This window comes from Triturus cristatus, chromosome 1_2, assembly GCF_964204655.1.
Source record: "Triturus cristatus chromosome 1_2, aTriCri1.1, whole genome shotgun sequence".
Classification (NCBI taxonomy): domain Eukaryota; kingdom Metazoa; phylum Chordata; class Amphibia; order Caudata; family Salamandridae; genus Triturus; species Triturus cristatus.
The window spans coordinates 146,906,423-146,924,797 of record NC_140580.1 but is presented as its reverse complement, the minus strand read 5'-3'; the positions used below and the strand labels follow the sequence as shown (position 1 = coordinate 146,924,797).

The following is an 18,375-nucleotide window of genomic DNA, read 5'->3' as shown; positions in this document are numbered from 1 at the left end:
TCTGCCTCTCCTCAGAGGAGAGAATCCTCCCAAGAGAGGACATGCAGATTGCTCCAGTTTGAGCAGGCAAAGCTACAAATAAGGAAAGAGCAGTTAGCATTAGACAGGGAGTCCCTGGAGCTTCAGAGAGCTTCAAGAAAGTGGGGTCTAGAGATCCCTGGTGGCAGTAATGAAACCCCTAGAGTTAGAGAGAAAGTCCCTGACAATAGGAACCTCCACAAGATTGTGCCCCCCTATCATACAGGGGATGTCATCCACAAATGGATATCTGCTCTTGAGAGGGCCTGTAAAGTACAGAGGGTCCCAGTAGAGCAGTGGGCAGCAATACTGTGGCTCTCCTTTGCAGACAAAGGTAGAGACAAGCTCCTCTATGTTAGAGAAGAGGATGCTGATGATTATTATATCCTGAGAGATGCTTTAATAGATGGGTTTGGCTTAACCACTGATCAATACAGACTTAAAAAAGCACAGAATCAGGATTGGGTAGATTTTGTAGATTGTGCTACCAAGGCACTGGAAGGTTGGTTAACTGGCTGTAAGGTGAATGATTACCAAGGATTGTATAATCTCATAATGAGGGAGCAGATTCTTAATAATTGTCAGAACCAGCTTTTACATCAGCACCTGGTAGACTCTGATCTGACCTCTCCCCAAGAATTGGGAAAGAAGGCAGACAAATGGGTCAGAACCAGGATTAAGCAGAAGGTCCAGCCCTTGGCGGGTGCAACTAAAAAGGAAGATGCCAAAAGCTCAGATAAGGGTGGGGAGAAGGGAAAAGACCAGCAGTCTTCACCAGGCCCCCAAAAATCTGCATCTGAGAAAACCCAAGCTAATAAAGCTAAACAACCAAGGAAGCCATGGTGTAAGTTCTGTAAGCAGAAGACCCATTGGACTTCAGATTGTAATAAGGCCAAAGACTCCACAAGTACCACTCCACCTGCCCCTAAGGCAGCTGCTCCCCCTAGTGCAACCATAGGTGGTGGTACACAGAACAAGGGCATAGTAGGGTTGACCCTGGGATCTGGAGAGGACTCTGGCCTAGTCAGAACTCCTACTCAGGCTGTTCTAGTTTGTGATGGGGACCTGTCCCTGTTTGTGAGCCCCAGTGGTCTGGGCAAATACAGACAACAGCCAACCATTAATGGAAGGGAGTCACTAGCTTACAGGGATACAGGGGCCAGTGTCACCATGGTGACTAAGGACCTTGTGGACCCTAACCAGATCATACTTGGTGAGATTTACCAAGTGACCAATGCAAGCAACGTTAGTACAGACCATGCTCTAGCAGTTGTGAACTTCTCCTGGGGAGGGGTAACTGGCCTCAAGAAAGTTGTGGTGAGTGCAGACCTACCTGTTGAATGTTTACTAGGGAATGATTTGGAGACCTCAGCATGGGCTGAGGTGGAGCTAACTACCCATGCAGCAATGTTGGGTATACCAGCAGAAGTGATTGCCCTGACAAGGTCAAAAGCAAAGCTGACAGGAACTGAACAGGCCTTGGATCCTGGAAGAATGGACCAAGGACCTTCCAAGTGGAGGAGTAGCAGGGGTAAGGCAGAGCCTTCCCCCCAGGAACAGTCTGTAGAAACTCTTTTAGCAGAAGAGGATCTATCTCCTGAAGAAGGAACTGCCCCAGAGGAACTGGAACCTGATCAGGTTGAGTTCTTGGGGGCAGGGGGACCTTCTAGGGCAGACTTGAGCCTGGAGCAGCAGAGCTGCCCCACTCTTGAACCCCTCAGACAGCAAGCTGCTGCTGAGGCTGCAAGGAATGCCAGTGGGACCCATAAGATTTATTGGGATGAAGGGCTCCTTTACTCAGAGGGTTGAGACCCCAAGCCTGGTGCAGCCAGGAGGTTGGTCATACCTCAAAAGTTTAGGGGCTTCCTGCTCACACTGGTCCATGATATTCCCTTAGCAGGACACCTGGGCAAAAACAAGACTTGGGACAGAATTGTCCCTCACTTTCATTGGCCCCAGATGAGTGAAGACTGTATGAGCTTTTGCAGCTCTTGCATTACCTGCCAAGCAAGTGGCAAAGCAGGTAAATCCACAAAGGCCCCCCTGATACCATTACCTGTGGTGGGGGTGCCCTTTGAGCGGGTGGGGATTGACATAGTTGGTCCCCTGGACCCACCAACAGCATCTGGGCACAGGTTCATTCTAGTGGTAGTGGCTCATGCCACTAGATACCCAGAAGCTATTCCCCTTAGGACCATCACAGCACCTGTGGTGGCAAGAGCCCTCCTGTGAGTCTTTTCCAGGGTGGGGTTTCCTAAGGAGGTATTGTCTGACAGAGGTACAAACTTTATGAGTAGTTACCTGAAGGCAATGTGGAAGGAGTGTGGGGTTAACTATAAGTTCACCACCCCTTACCACCCACAATGCAATGGTCTTGTTGAGAGATTCAACAAAACCTTAAAGGGTATGATCAAAGGACTCCCAGAAAAGTTTAGGCGAAAATGGGATGTTCTTCTGCCCTGCCTTCTCTTTTCATACAGGGAGGTGCCACAAAAGGGGGTTGGTTATAGCCCCTTTGAACTTTTGTTTGGCCATCCTGTTAGAGGGACACTTTGTCTAGTGAAGGAGGGATGGGAGCAACCTCTCAAACCCCCTAAACAGGATATTGTGGACTATGTACTTGGTCTCCGCTCCCGGATGGCTGAGTACATGAAGAAGGCAACTAAAAACCTGGAGGCAAGTCAGGAATTACAGAGAGCCTGGCATGACCAAAAGGCTGTCTTGGTGGTGTACCAGCCAGGATAGAAGGTATGGGTGTTGGAGCCAGTGGCCCCAGCAGCTCTCCAGGATAAGTGGAGTGGACCCCATACCATTTTGGAGAAAAAGGGAGAGGTTACCTATTTGGTAGACCTTGGCACTCCCAGAAGTCCCCACAGGGTACTTCATGTTAATAGGTTGAAAGCATATGTGGACAGGGCTGACATGGGCTTGCTCATGGCAACAGATGAGGGACAGGAGGAAGAGAGTGACCCTCTCCCAGACCTGCTCTCTCAGAACCCTGACGATGGGTCAGTTGATGGAGAAGCCTTGGCAGGCAGCCTCACTGACCAGCAGCAAGCTGACTGTAGACAAGTTCTTCAGTCTTATAGACATATGTTTTCTCTGACTCCAAGTCAGACCACCTGGTGCACTCATGAAGTGGATACTGGGGACAGTCTGCCTGTCAAGAATAAAATCTACAGGCAACCTGATCATGTCAGGGACTGCATAAGGGCAGAAGTCTAAAAGATGTTGGAGTTGGGAGTGATTGAGCCCTCAGATAGCCCTTGGGCTAGCCCAGTAGTCCTAGTACCAAAACCTCACACCCAGGGTGGTAAGAGAGAGATGAGGTTCTGTGTCGACTACAGGGGACTCAATGCAGTCACTAAGACTGATGCTCATCCAATTCCCAGAGCAGATGAGCTCATAGATAGATTGGCCTCAGCCAAATATCTGAGCACATTTGATCTGACAGCTGGCTACTGGCATATAAGGTTAGCTGAGTCTGCAAAAGCCAAAACAGCATTTTCTACCCCTAGTGGGCATTATCAATTTATTGTGATGCCCTTTGGTTTGAAAAATGCACCTGCCACTTTTCAAAGGTTGGTGAATCAAGTCCTCTCAGGCCTGGAAGACTTTAGTGCAGCATATCTAGATGATATTGCTGTCTTTAGCTCCACCTGGGAGGATCACCTGATCCACCTGAGGAAAGTTTTGGAAGCCCTGCAAAAGGCTGGGCTCACTATCAAGGCTACTAAGTGCCAGATAGGGCAGAGTCAGGTTGTGTACCTGGGTCACCTTGTAGGTGGAGGCCAGGTTCAACCACTTCAGAGCAAAATCCAGACCATAATGGACTGGGTTGCTCCAACCACCCAGACTCAGGTTCGAGCTTTCTTGGGCCTGACTGGTTATTATAGGAGGTTTGTAAAGGGATATGGATCCATTGTGACCCCCTTGAATGACCTCACCTCCAAGAGGATGCCCAAAAAGGTTCAGTGGACTGTCAGCTGTCAGAAAGCTTTTGATGACCTAAAACAGGCAATGTGCTCTGCTCCAGTGCTCCAAAGCCCCAACTACTCCAAAGAATTCATAGTTCAAACTGATGCTTCAGAGGTGGGGGTAGGTGCTGTGTTATCACAACTGAATGAGGAGGGCCAGGATCAACCAGTAGCTTTTATTAGCAGAAGGTTGACCCCCAGAGAGAAACGTTGGTCAGCTATAGAGAGGGAGGCCTTTGCTGTGGTCTGGGCCTTGAAGAAGCTGAGGCCATACTTGTTTGGCACTCACTTCATTGTTCAAACAGACCATACGCCCCTCCTATGGCTAAAACAGATGAAGGGTGAAAACCCCAAACTACTCAGGTGGTCCATTTCCCTACAGGGGATGGACTATACAGTGGAACATAGACCTGGGAGCAACCATGCCAATGCAGATGGCCTCTCCAGATATTTCCACTTAGAACATGAAGACTCAACTGGTCAAGGTTAGTTTAATGTCCCTGCGTTTGGGGGGGGGGGGTTATGTAGGAGAGTGGCATCGACTGCATAGTTGCCCCCAACTTTTTGCTGATGTTTTTGCTGTTTTATGACTCTAGCCAGGCTGTGGCCCTGCTATCCAGGACCCCAGCCTATCTGCTTCCTCTGTTAAACGATGTGAGTACCCTAGGTACAACCCAATTGGAGGCTGAGGATGCCCTGACAGTCCCTTGTAGATGGTACCCTAGGTACCCAGGGCATGGGTCCCTCAGTAGGCCTACCAGGGCTGCAGCACTTATTGTGCCACCCTGGGACAGCCATACAAACTGACACCACCAGACCACTACTGTAGTCTGGGTAAGGTGGTGCTGGCACCCCTTACAGGGATATAGGTATCCTATATCCCACCCCATTACAACACATATACTCTCATAGGTCACCCCTATAGCAGGCCTTGGTAATCCTACAAGGCAGGGTGCTGAGGTATGTGTGAGGGGGGACCCCTACATGAGTAGGGCCTCTCTGCAACCTTCGTAAAATCATTGCTGGGTTGTTTGTAGTGTAGCCATACCATATACTCTTAACCGCATTATAAGTCTATTGCGATATCGCGATAACTTGAGAATGGCTACACAGAACCATATCGTGTTTTGTGTCAAACATGTAGGAATCATACCCCCAGTCCAGCCATGGGCATGAGGGTACGATTCCCCCCTGCTAGAGGGGCGATATGGGAAAAGCGGCAGAATTTAGACACCAATTTAAAAGTTCACAAAATGGCTACTACCCGCCACCTACACGACCCTGGCTGGCTGTTGCTGGGGAAAACCCCAGCCTCGCCAGCTGGACAATAGGGCTCCTGTGGCAGGGAGGTGCTAGCATCTCCCCAGACAGGATAATGTGGATTGGAACAGGGTGGGTGCACCAAAAGTCCTTTCAGAGTTGCACGTAGGCAGCTGCAGAAGCCTCATTCTGCATACACCGCTTGGAACCGGTTCAGGGGCATCCTGCCCCTCGCCCAGGCGGGAAACACACAAAGGGGAGAGGGTGTAGCCACCCTTTCCCACCTCACCTACCATTGGTGGACACTACTCTGGACACTCCCCTAATCGTGGGGATAAAGGTGAATAACGTGGCCCCAGAGCCTCAGATTAATCTTGAACTTTACAGTCTTGACCTTCGACTTGCTGCTGCCCAGCTGATGGAAGAAATCTCCTTTGGGATAAAGGAGTTATCCCCCTGCTTGGCAGGCACCTGAAACACTGCAAGTAACCCGGTTGGAACTTCGCTGCTCTCACGAACTTCGACGACTTCCAGAAACCTTGAGGTGGGTTTCCAGCGCATCCCAGAGGCCAGTGAGTGTGCTCAACGAGTTTGGGCACCGTGGACTGCGTGGGTGCCGAGATCCCCAATACCCCAAGCCACCGGCCACCTCTTGCATAGCACACGACCCTGACCAGTGGGGAAGTTGTGCTTTGGCCCGTTTTCGAGCCAACCACTTTACAGTAATTGTGCCAAAGACCAGCGCCCTAGCCCCCTCCGGTGGCCCGTGGGTGCCCTTTTACGCACGCCAAATTGCCGCCTCCCGCGGTCCCTTGTCTCTCGACTTGTGGGCCCTAGCGGAGGTCTATCTTTACAATCAAGAGTTCCCCTGGTTGCTCCAGGCCTGGTCTACAGTCTCCTCGAAGGAAACCTCTCCCAGACCTTGTGGGTCTGCACTGTAGCAGATTTGTTTATTCTTCGTGGGTTGCGGTTGCCAAGGCTTAGTGGATCCAATCCGGACACTAACACCGCAGCGACCCTCATCCGACGTGGGACAGTCGCCCTCCTGAAGCTGGCCTTCCTTGAAGCCTCCCGGAGCCCGTGGCTGGAGATCCAAGCTACACCACTTTCCACCTGAAGCACCCGACATCGAAGGGCTCTTTGCTTTGAGCCTCCTGGTCACTTTGCCGTGACCCAGACTCTGTCCCCTCTGCTTTCAGGTTCTTCTCTACAATCTTCACATCTTTGATCTTCACGGCATCATCGACGCTTTTGGCTAGCAGAACTTTTGACTATTTTCCCATTGAAAATCAGCCCGCGACCCGACAGCAGAAACGACCTATGCACCCGGCTTCCCTGGGGCAGGTAACAGTGGTACTTTGGTACTCTCGTGGTAGTGGGCTCTTCAAAAGCTTAAGTCTGAAGTTTTAACTTTGTACTCCTGCTAGAAGTATTTTTAAACTGTTTATTTCCAACCGCGACATTCTCCATAGGCTGTAATAGAGATCCCGATAGCAGCTACTTGCACTGCACGCGCCTCCCGTGGGTCCCCTTCCTCATAACCTGGGGTGGATTCTTAAGGGGCCAGCGATCCTGAATGCCCTAGGCATTGCCTGTAGAATTGTCGTGGTTCTTATACCACTTTTTTAGTATATGGTTTGGTCCTCCCCCGGGGCCCAATGTTAATAGTGCTATTTATTGTGTCTATCAATGCTTGTTTTGATATTGTAACTTTGCCACAGCTTCATAAAGAGACTGTGGGATTCTGTCTAGAATAAATACATATATTTTATATATATACCTGTGTGGGCTACTCTTTCATTTGGTTATTCAAGAGGTTATTATGGTAAAACAATAAGCTTAACAACCCTTCAAGACTTAGCCTGAAGGCTGCTCTCCACAGCTACCACTAGGATAGCTTTCTTTAAAGGTTGTCTTAAACCTATCATCAATAAGAGTCCAATTGGACTGGTGCAAGGTGTCCCTATAACTAGGAGGCAGCATATGCCAGGCCAACTTCTCACAAGATGTAATAATCAAACTGCCCATACTGGCCTATGGGGAACAGGTAGCCTTGTAATAGTGAAACACGAAAATGGCTGTAATTCACTATTAGGACATGCCACACACATCAGGGCATGTCCTACCTTTTACCTACAATGCACCCTGTCCTTGGGCCTACCATAGGGGTGACTAATATGCAGAAAAGGGAAGGTTTAGGGACTGGCAAGTGGGTGCACTTGCCCAGTCAGCAGGGCAGTACCAGACTGCACACAGGCTCTGCAATGGTAGACCTGAGACACACTTTACAAGCTGCTTATGTGGGTGGCACAACCAGTGCTGCAAGCCCACCAGCAGCATTTGATTTACAAGCCCTGGGCACACTCAGTGCACTGTACTAGGGTCTGACAAGTAAACCAAATCAGCCAATCATGGAGTCACTAATCCATACATCAATTTACCATAGGGAGAGCATATGCACTTTAGCACTGATAAGCAGTGGTAAAGTGCCCAGAGTCATAAAACGAACACAAACAGGTCAGACAAAATACAGGAGGAAGGCAAAAAGTTCAGGGATGACCCTGCAAAAAGTGCCAAGTCCAACAGTAGTATGGAGGGTTAATGTGCCTGCTGCAAAGCACATCGTGTAACATGGTGATCACAATTTTATATAGTTAGGTATGTGCACTACTGCTTTTGAGAATGAGATCACTTTGTTACTTCCAGTTCATATGTTGTAAGCCTTCTAATATAGCACAGTGATCTGATTACCAGCATCAAGGAGCTGCGTTCAAATTTTAAGTCATGAGTTTAGATCCTTATAGTTTTTTAGGTCGAGCCTAGCGGTAGCGCACATGCACTGCTCGTTCTGCGAGACTGCTGTAGTAGAGTGTGGGAGAGAAGCCGCGCCCACTCTACGCCCATATTTTTCATTTGCTTGTGCCATTGTCTTTCATAAATGGTGCCTTCGGATTCCTTATTAGGCTTGTTGGTCCCTCCTTATTACAGCCTTTTCTTCATTTGTAACCTCCCATGGTTACTGGCGCCTTTACTTTGGTTGTTACAGGGGACCTGTTATTTAGCCTGTAAGCACTATATAATTTATTGAGTTTCTATTACTGCAGGTTGGACATGCACTGCTTCAGCTGAAACCGCTTGTGTTTTTTTAAGCTTTCAATCACTTTAACCCGGCATTATCCTGTGTCTGTTTCAACCCCCCAACATGGATTTAGAAATGATTAGCAAATTAAGTCATGTGAATTCCAGGTAGCACATAATCATGTGCTAATGGGCTGAAGCTGACAACAGCACATCTGTGTTACATGTCATCTGCACTAAAGCTACCTGACGGGTTGTTTTCAAAAGCCTGTTTTAGTAACAACAACAACACCACTACCAATACCACCACCACCAATACAACCACCAATACCATCACCATCACCACCAATACCATCACCACCAATACCACCACCACCAATATCACCACCACCACCAATACTACTACCACCAATTTCACCACCACCAATACCACCACCACCACCCTCCAATACCACCACCACTGTGAAGGCACTGAACACTCCACGGAGGCAGAACACAGCTAAATCCCAATGCCCACCTCCCGGAACACACTGCCTGTAAACACAGCTGCTTCATGTTGGGGGGAAAGGGTTGGGGGCAGAGAAGAGACACTCTGGCTGGACCTGGACTCTCTCTCTCTTCTTGGGAGTCTTTCTTTAGAACTCTACTTGGCTGGTATGGAAAGTTCCTAATGCACAGATGGAGACAAAGTTATTTGGATATCTTTCTTTTCCTACACTGTAACCAATATACTTAAACTACACCTTTGCTCTCCCCCTACCAGATTCTGCAAGAGTCTTTGCTCCTCTTCTTTTTCTATCTTTTAACGTCAGCTTCAGAGTTTCTTTAAGCTGAAGATACCTAATTCACAAAGGGAAATAAATCTTCAAGGTTAAACACTTTCCTTCCTACTTCCTCCAGTAGACTAATAATTTCTTTACTTATTCCTACCTATTTAGTCAGCTGTACCAATCTTTTCAATACAGTTTATAAACAATAACCTTTGTAATAGATTGTATCTTTCTGTATTTGTTTTACTCGAAGTCACTAGTTTTCAAATGTCACAGTTTCTTAGAATTATTCCTCACAGAACTATGATGCGGATATCTGAAGATTCCCAGGCTACTCAGCTTCACTGGTGAACCGGCAAAAAGAACAAGGAAGGAGAAAGAGGGAGGAAAATGAAGGAAGGAACGCAAGGAGGCAAGGAACGTGAAGCGAGGCGCAGGAGTGCCGGCTTTATCCGCGCTGAAATCAAATGATGGCTCCTGGCTGGCGCAGCTTGAATTTGATAAGTTTTAGCTTACGTGAGTTCAATGAGGTCGATGTCCCGCTCAGGGGCTTCTCGCTTTTACCCTGGGGCTTATATTTGCCGTTTCACCTTCTGGAGCGCTGGACTCTGGAACTCCTTAGGTACGAAGTCGGAGCCGAAAACAGCAGTTCAAGCATCAGCTATTCTCAAAGGAGATTCCTTCCAGAAGCCTAGTCTGCACAACAAGGAATTCTACAAGCGGGGAGAATATCTAGTAATTACAGGGGAAAGGCGAGATTACTGGATACAAGTATCTCCGAAATTAGGTCTAACTTCTTCTGAAACTACAAGGAGAAGCACAACTCGAATTAAACTAGATTCGAGGGGCTTCACAAAACAGGTCTTCTCTTCACTGAGTAGAAGTTGAAGTGCGCAGTTGTAAACGCATTCTCGCGGCTTGAGAACTCAAATCTCGCGAGACTTCACAAATCTGCACAATCCATCTGTAAACTCATAACTAACGTGGCGGCCATCTTATGACTAGTCAAGCCTTCTACAAATCTTTTCACAGATTGACGCTAGAGGGTTTTACAAGGACCCTGCGTCTCTTGCATTCTTTCTCTCTACACAATATTGTATTCACTTGATTCCTGACAACCACCAATACTGCCACCACCAATTTCACCACTAACACCACCACCAATACCACCACCACTACCACCAATCCTATAGTACCACCACCAAAACCCCCACCACCAATACCACCACCAATATCACCACCACCACAAATACCACCACCACCCCCACTAATACCACCACCACCAATACCGCCACCAATATCACCACCACCAATACTACCAATACCACCACCGATACCACCACCAATACCACCACCAATACTACCACCACCACCAATACCACCACCAATACCATCACCAATACCACAATACCATCACCACCAATACCACAACCAATATCACCACCACCAATACCACCACCACCAATATCACCAATACCACCACCAATACCGCCAATACCACAACTACCAATACCACCACCACCACCAATATCACCACCACCAATACCACCACACCACCAATACCACCACCCCCACTACCACCAACACCAACACCACCAATACCATCACCAATACCACCACCACTAATACCACCACCACCAATAACACCACCACAAATACCACCAATACCACCACCACCAATACCACCACTAATACCACCACCACCAATACCACCACTACCACCACCACCAATAACACCACCACCAATACCACCACCAGCAATACCACCAAAACCACCAATACCACCACCACCACCTCCAATACCATCACCACCACCCCAATACCACCACCCCCACCAATACCACCACCACCAATACTACCACTACCAATACCACCACCAGTACCACCAATAACAATACCACCAACAACACCAATACCACCACCAATAACAATACCACCACCACCAATACCACCAATAACAATACCACCAGCAACACCAATAACAATACCAACACCAATACCACCACCAATACCCCTACATCAATACTAACAATACCACCAATACCTCCATCACCACCAATACCACCACCAACACCAATACCACCACCACCATCAATATCACCATCAATACCACCACCAATACCACCACCAATACCACCACCAATACCATCAGCAATACACAATACCACCACCACCAATATCACCAATACCACCACCAATACCACCATCACCACCACCAATACCACAGCCAATACCACCCATACCACCACCAATACCACAATACCACCACCAATACCACCACCACCAATACCACCACCACCAATACCACCACACCACCAATACCACCACCACCAATACAAATCCCACCATCACCAATACCACTACCAATACCAATACCACCACCACCACTACCACCAACACCAATACCATCACCAATACCACCACCACTAATACCACCACCACCAATAACACCACCACAAATCCTACCACCACCACCAATACCACCACCACCACTACCACCACCACCAATGCCACCACCAAGAACACCACCACCAATACCACCACCAACAATACCACCACCACAAAAACCACCAATACCACCACCTTCAATACCATCACCAATACCACCACCCCAATACCACCAATCCACCAATCCCACCACCACTAATACTACCACTACCAATACCACCACCAGTACCACCAATAAAAATACCAACAACACCAATACCACCACCAATAGCAATACCACCACCACCAATACCACCACCAATACCACCAATAACAATACCACCACCAACACCAATACCACCACCAATAATAATATCACCACCAACAATACCACCACCAACAACAATACCACCACCAATAACAATACCACCACCACCAATACCACCACCACCACCAATACCACCACCACCAATACCACCACCAATACCCCCACCACCAATACTATGAATACCACCAATATCTCCATCACCAACAATACCACCACCACCACCACCAATCTACCACCAATACCAGCACCATCAATACCAACACCATCAATACCACCACCACCAATATCACCACCAATACCACCACGACCAATACCACCACCTCAGCACCTCTCACTCACTAGTAATAGCAGGGGCACTATACAGGACTTGAGCTGCAGCCGAGACTATCCCTCCTACCCTCCCTCCCTCCCTCCAAGCCTGCCATAAAGCACAGCCCGCCTTGCACCAGGAGGTGAAGCCAGGGCTCTACTACAGTTAGGGTGTTTTTTATTAGGCCAAAGATAGCAATCACATTACACAATGCCGCACTGCACACTCAAATCACGGAGAGGGCACGGAATAGCACCCTCTCCGGCTCTTCTTCCTGAGCCACGACAGTGTAATCACAGAGCGAAAGGTGTTGTAATGCTTTGTTAATGTTTATAGCTAAGATCATATGTAACTCTCCCTTCACAATTTCTGTCTGGGTAATTTACAACACTTACACATCTTCTTCACTGCACTATTGATCACTACTTTGAAGATGTTGAAGGCTGGTCTCTTCCTCTGATATTTACAATCTAACAAGGGGTCGAGAAGGCCCTTAATTGCAATGCAATAGGTCTCACATTTGCGAGAGTTTAAGCTATTAGTATTGTAAATGACAATGCCTTTTATTTATGTTTTAAAACCCAAAACATAAACAAAAGGCATTGTCATTTACAATGCCAATAGCTCAAACTCAAGTGAATGCGAGACCTCTTGCATTGCAAATGCTTGTTTCTTAATTTCTTGTTATTCTAAGATTTTTTGTAAAATGGAATCCTTTGGGAAGTAATAAAGTCTTGTTAGCACAGACAAGCGCAATCACTGTGTTACATTTGATACCTTGACTTTGTGTTTCTCCTGACGATTCACTCTTAACACAAAGGGGCCGACTCCAATCTCGCTCGGAAGTCGAGCCGTACACATGTTCTCCGCCCGACTCATACAGTTGTACGAGCGAGCAAGTACGAGGCGAGCAACACGAAATTCACCGACCGAGTCGTTTCCGGGTCCGAACCGCTCCGTACGTCTTGTCCGTAAGCAAACCGTGCCATGCAATGGATGCGATTTCCGACCGAGCCAGCACAATGCACGCGTCTGACGGACGAATCGAGCCGAAATTTCTGGCTTGCAAAACATCTGGGAAGCTGCCTTTGGGGGTCGGCGTCAGAGCCCCCGTCACCCGCAGCCTTACGACTGAGACACAGGGGGAGACCCAAGGGTCTCTCCAACACAGGCATGTATGGTGTGGATGGCACTGACGTGTACCCACTGTAGGGGGCGCCCTTGTGCGAGACGTACCCATTCAGTCAATGGGAGCCCATGTACGCTCCATACGACCGGCTCCCATTGACTTCTATGGGATTCCGACCGAACTGAGTCCGGCAGCATGTGGCCGCATCGTACTCGCTTGGGCGGACTGCAGGAGTCCGGCTCGGTCAGAAAACACTCCGGTTCGGTCGGAGAACTTTCCGACCCAGATCGGAATCACCCACTAAATGTCTACCTTTATATGATTCCTACCCATTATCAACCTCATTGTCCTATGTAAAATTTTCTGTACATTGATTCATACTATTGTGCCTCTGTGTGTGATATAAAGAGGTCTGGTGCCCTACACTGGGATGAGTAGTGCTATAAAATAATTAAATAAAAACAAATTACTAGGTTCCATTTAATTCAATGTATGTTGAATTAATCATACCCTCAGATACATCTTGCATTCTTACAGTGTATATTCATCTCTTACATGGGGGTAGAGGGGTGGAACAAAGTCAAAAACCTACTGTTGGAACTGGCCTTTTTGCAGGGTCATCCCCAAACATTTTGCCTTCCTGTATTTTTTCTGACCTGTTTTTGTTGGTTTTTTGACTCTGGGCACTTTACCACTGCTGATCAGTGCTAAAGTGCATGTGCTCTCTCATGTAAACTTGGTACACCTCTTTGGCATATTTAATGTAGCTGTAAGTCTCTTGTACAGTGGTATTCCATATACCCAGGGCATGTAAATTAAATGCTACTAGTGGGCTTGCAGCACTGAGTGCGCCACCTACCACAGTAGCTTTTCAAACCTGTCTCAGGCCTCTGCCGGTGCAGGTTGAGAGTAAGAACTCCTATTCCGAGGCTTGTATAGTCTTTTCACAAAGTCCTAATGAGACTTAATGAGTGAGCAAGTCAATCAGGTAAGGTTAATTTTCCACGCTTTAAGAGCAACGCCCAGACTAGTGGATCAGTGTCCTTTTCGCTTTGCTGGTGTGCTTGTGAGGAGGAGATCATTGTCTGTTTATAATGCATGAATAGTGACTGAGGCAGGCAGCCGCTGTGGATGTGCACCCTTTCTTTTCAGGAGTTGTTTTTTTTTTGCTTTATTGACTAATTTAGGCACACATCTGGATTGTGTTCCTTCCCCTATGAAGAGAAGTCAAATTAGGATCTTTACTGTCTGATCTACTGTCTCTAAGTGAAGCTCCAGCACATCTATGTTTAGAAATACAGGGACACATGTCCTCATAGGTTTTCCTGGGCCAGACTGTATCCAAGGCCTCTTCATATGCCTCTCCTGAAGTATTGGAAGCCTGCTTTCATGAGTTTGGAGGAGATTCCATTCCAGTAACGAAAATTGTTGGGTTATATCTGGATGGTTGGTTTAATCCAGTTTCAATGACTAGAGGAACTCTGCTTCATTCGGGACCACCTAAAATAATAATAACAGATGGCAACTTGAAAAGGTGGGGAGAAACACTACTGGATATGTCAGTTCAAGACAGATAGATGAACAAGAAGAAAGCAAAATCTTCAAACTGGAGAGTTTGGGCAGCAGTACATCAAGCATTGCTGCACTTCCAGTCGTCACAGTCTCAACAACACATATTTGTGTGGACAGACAATAGGGCGACAGTCTCTTATATAAACAGACAAGTAGGAACAAATCTTCAACCCTCAATCTGATTGTAATGAAGATTGGAATATGGGCAGAACATTGTCTCCTCTCTGAAAGCAGCTGGGAATGACAATTTGGCAGCAGACAACTAGAATAGAGTTTTTCTTTCATCTCAACGGTAGCAGCTGGGGTGGGGACGGAGTGGCAGGGCAGGTGTAGGACGACGGGGAGGAGGGGGGAAAACAGACAACACATATAAAAAAAACACAAAGAACTTACCTACCGCCCGACGCTAATTTCTGTGTCCTCGCTGCATCAGGCTCAGGATGTTGTCTCCATCCTTCTGGTGCTCTTGGGCAGAAAGGGAAGGTTTTCTGCCCTAGGACAACGTGAAACCAACCAATCCTGGAGCTGCAGCACAGCTCCAGGATTGGCAGAAGCAGGTTAACCCAGCGCTCATTTTGAGGCTCTGGGCCTGCAACTGCAATTCCTTGGCTGTTTCTCAGCCTTGGGATTGCAGGCTCTGAAATGCGCAGGGTCGGCCTGGTGGGCTGTAGGCAGCTGGCCAATCTGACCTGCGCACTGGCAGGGGGCTGCATTACTAGTGCAATCGCACTGATCAGCCCCGCCCCTGTCATCGCGCTGTAACAGTGTGAGCCTTGAACACATTAATGAAATTGTATTGATTACCATTTTATTAATGTGTGTGCCTGCTGCACTCACAGCAGGCGGGGCAATGCTCCTCCGCCATAATGGAGGAGCTGCCAGTAACTCCACTGAAGTTTTATATAATATGTTCGAGGAAGCCTTTCTTCAGTTGTTACTTTCACAAGAAGACACTCACCATCTAAGATTCTTCTCTCGAGTTCCAGTTCCAGGCGGTTGTTAAGTAGACTTTCTATTTGCACTTTACATTTCTCATCTTCTTTATGCTATTGTTTCTTTTTCTCTTATCATTTGGCTGCTTCTAAAGATTTAGGTGGTAGCAGCAGAGGTGATAGCAGTTCTACACTTTTGGCTTTGCAGAATATGGCATCTATTTGTGAGGTCCATGGCTCAGTCACCCCTGTGGAGAATCGCACTATCACCATTTCTACTTCGTGCACCAAGGCTGACTGCCTCTGTCAAAACTTTCTCTGATGATATGGAGAGAGCATTGGGCATCAGGGTTGAGGGATTCCAGAGTATTTAACTGCAACCATTCAGAGATCAATACAAAAATAATGGGGTTGCCCTGTGTCCCTCAGAACCTGGGTATATAATGATATGGGCTGCAATGTGTTCTGTTGGGTGTCGCAATTGCTTTGCGTAAAAAAGATGGGGTGTAGAATATATAACAAATGTATGAAGATCAAAGTGATGTCGGGAAAATACTTAAACAATAGACACAACTTAAATAGAGTGTGGCCCTATATTAAACTGATGGAAAGTGGCTTAGTAGTAGTGGCAGGGATGCATTTACCACTGGCAATAATACCATTGACACAATCTAGGGCTCAGAATAGGTCTTAGAAAATTATTTCCATGCTTAACCCTTGGTCGCTTGGCTGCGAGGAGGCAGACTTAATTTCAAAGACAGGTATGTAAAGCATTTAAAAACACCAATTCAGTAAATAATTAAGACACAACGCACAATAAAAATCCAACACCACTTTGTGAAAATAGGCAATATTTTTTTCTTTTTTAAATGACACCAAAATGAAAAAAATCCACTATAGGGAACCAGAGATTAGTCACTTTCTAGTGCGTAGAAACCAACAGTGCCACTTTTGGTCATTTTGTTGCCTCTGACAGGGACACATTCACATTTAGAAATGTTTCTGGAGGATCTCTCACCAGCCTCATGCAGCACCCTCCAGCAGGCTTGATCCTTTTAGAACTCCTTCCTGTAGTTCTTTTTGCGGGTCCAAGTTGTTCCACACACAAGCCAAGGTTCTGGAATCTCCAAGAGGGTCCTTGAAAGTGTTATATTTAAATTCCCACAATCTACTTGGATAAAACCCTTACAAATCCACTGGTATTACTCCAGGCTGGGGATTCTTTGTGGTGATGGTCCAGGTGAGCTCTGTTAACATGTAGCTTGCACGGAGTCCACTCTTTAGTTCTTTTGAAGCAGGTTTGATCCCCAGGCCTGTAGTTTCAGATGGTGCAGTCTTCTGAGTGCAGGCCTAGTGAGCGCACATCAAACTCTTCAGCGTGGGCCCTTCTGATTCTCTTAGGTTTCAAAAGCAGATCTAAGAGGCACTGCCCCTCTCAGATACTTATTCAGTGTTCTCTGGGGTCTAGCAGGAAGCACTAATGTCCAATGAGATGCGGGGCAACACCCGGGGGCATGACCACTTCCTCCAAAGTGTGGCAAAATGCTAACCCAGAAACCACTATTCTTCCAAAATTCAATATGTCAGAATTTTCAGCAGAGGGAAAAGAGCTGGCTAAACACACCCCTAGGATGGCTTATCTCCATAGTCTCCCCCCCTTGCATCTGCACATTACTTTCTTTAAAAAAAAAAGAAAATCTTTTTATTTAAGCAAGAAAACAAATAAAGAACAATCAGCGTGCGCATTCCTTTCTGAAGCCTAGCATCTGTCTAGGTTAAAAGAGGAAAGTTGTAAATGAAACTGATGTGTTTAGCTTTTCTCTTCCTTCCCTTGAAGAGCATTATTTACTACCCCTCCCCCAGGCTCTGGCATTCCTGTGCCCAGCAACCTCTCCTCCCCGAGAGGTTTCCTAACACTACGGGTCATTTATCACCTCTTCAAAGCAGCCAGGCTAATCCAATCAGAGCAGAGCAGTACAGCGTTGAATTTTGGCTTACAGACAAAAAACAAGCATTTGCAATACAAACGGTCTTGCTTTTTGGACCTTATAAGTATTTAGCTATGTAGTACATTAGGTATATAGCGCTTGCTACCTTTGATGGGGGTTAAAGTTTTTGTTTTTTGTTTTTCGGTGAGTAGCACGCTACTTCAGAACCCATAAGGGATTAGTGATGAACTAGTATAGCAAAAATTATGAAAGTAATTTGAGTGGTGGGTATGTTAGTCAGATTATTTGGATTGCGAAGGATAGTGAAGGGATAGATAGTAGTCAGGCATAGTGCCCAATTTGTCCTTGGCAAGATTGCCTAAGGTGTAAAGGCAACTCCAACCTACCCGGTAACGGTTGTGGCGTTAGAAGCAATTCTGGAAACATAGTGTTAGCAACAAGCATAAAAAGGGAGGCAGAGACCAGTTCAACACTATGTAAGCGAGAAACTCGAAAAACAAATGTGTCTAAATTCCTCATTCAATAAAGTTTATATTGAAGTGCAGTGATTGTTGCAGCAGGTGTGTTAGAATTGCAGCAGTCAAAGAGATACATAAGGTAGAGTCCAATTAATACCCCTTGCGAG

The 18,375-nt window shown here is 46.9% G+C and overlaps 1 protein-coding gene across 2 annotated transcripts in view; it reads left to right on the top strand.

Annotated features, from left to right (window-relative positions):
- The window catches only part of LOC146866980 (caspase-7-like), a 198,392-nt gene that overhangs the window by 12,905 nt on the left and 167,112 nt on the right, over positions 1 to 18,375 (top strand). The gene's annotated exons all lie outside the window — the stretch shown is intronic.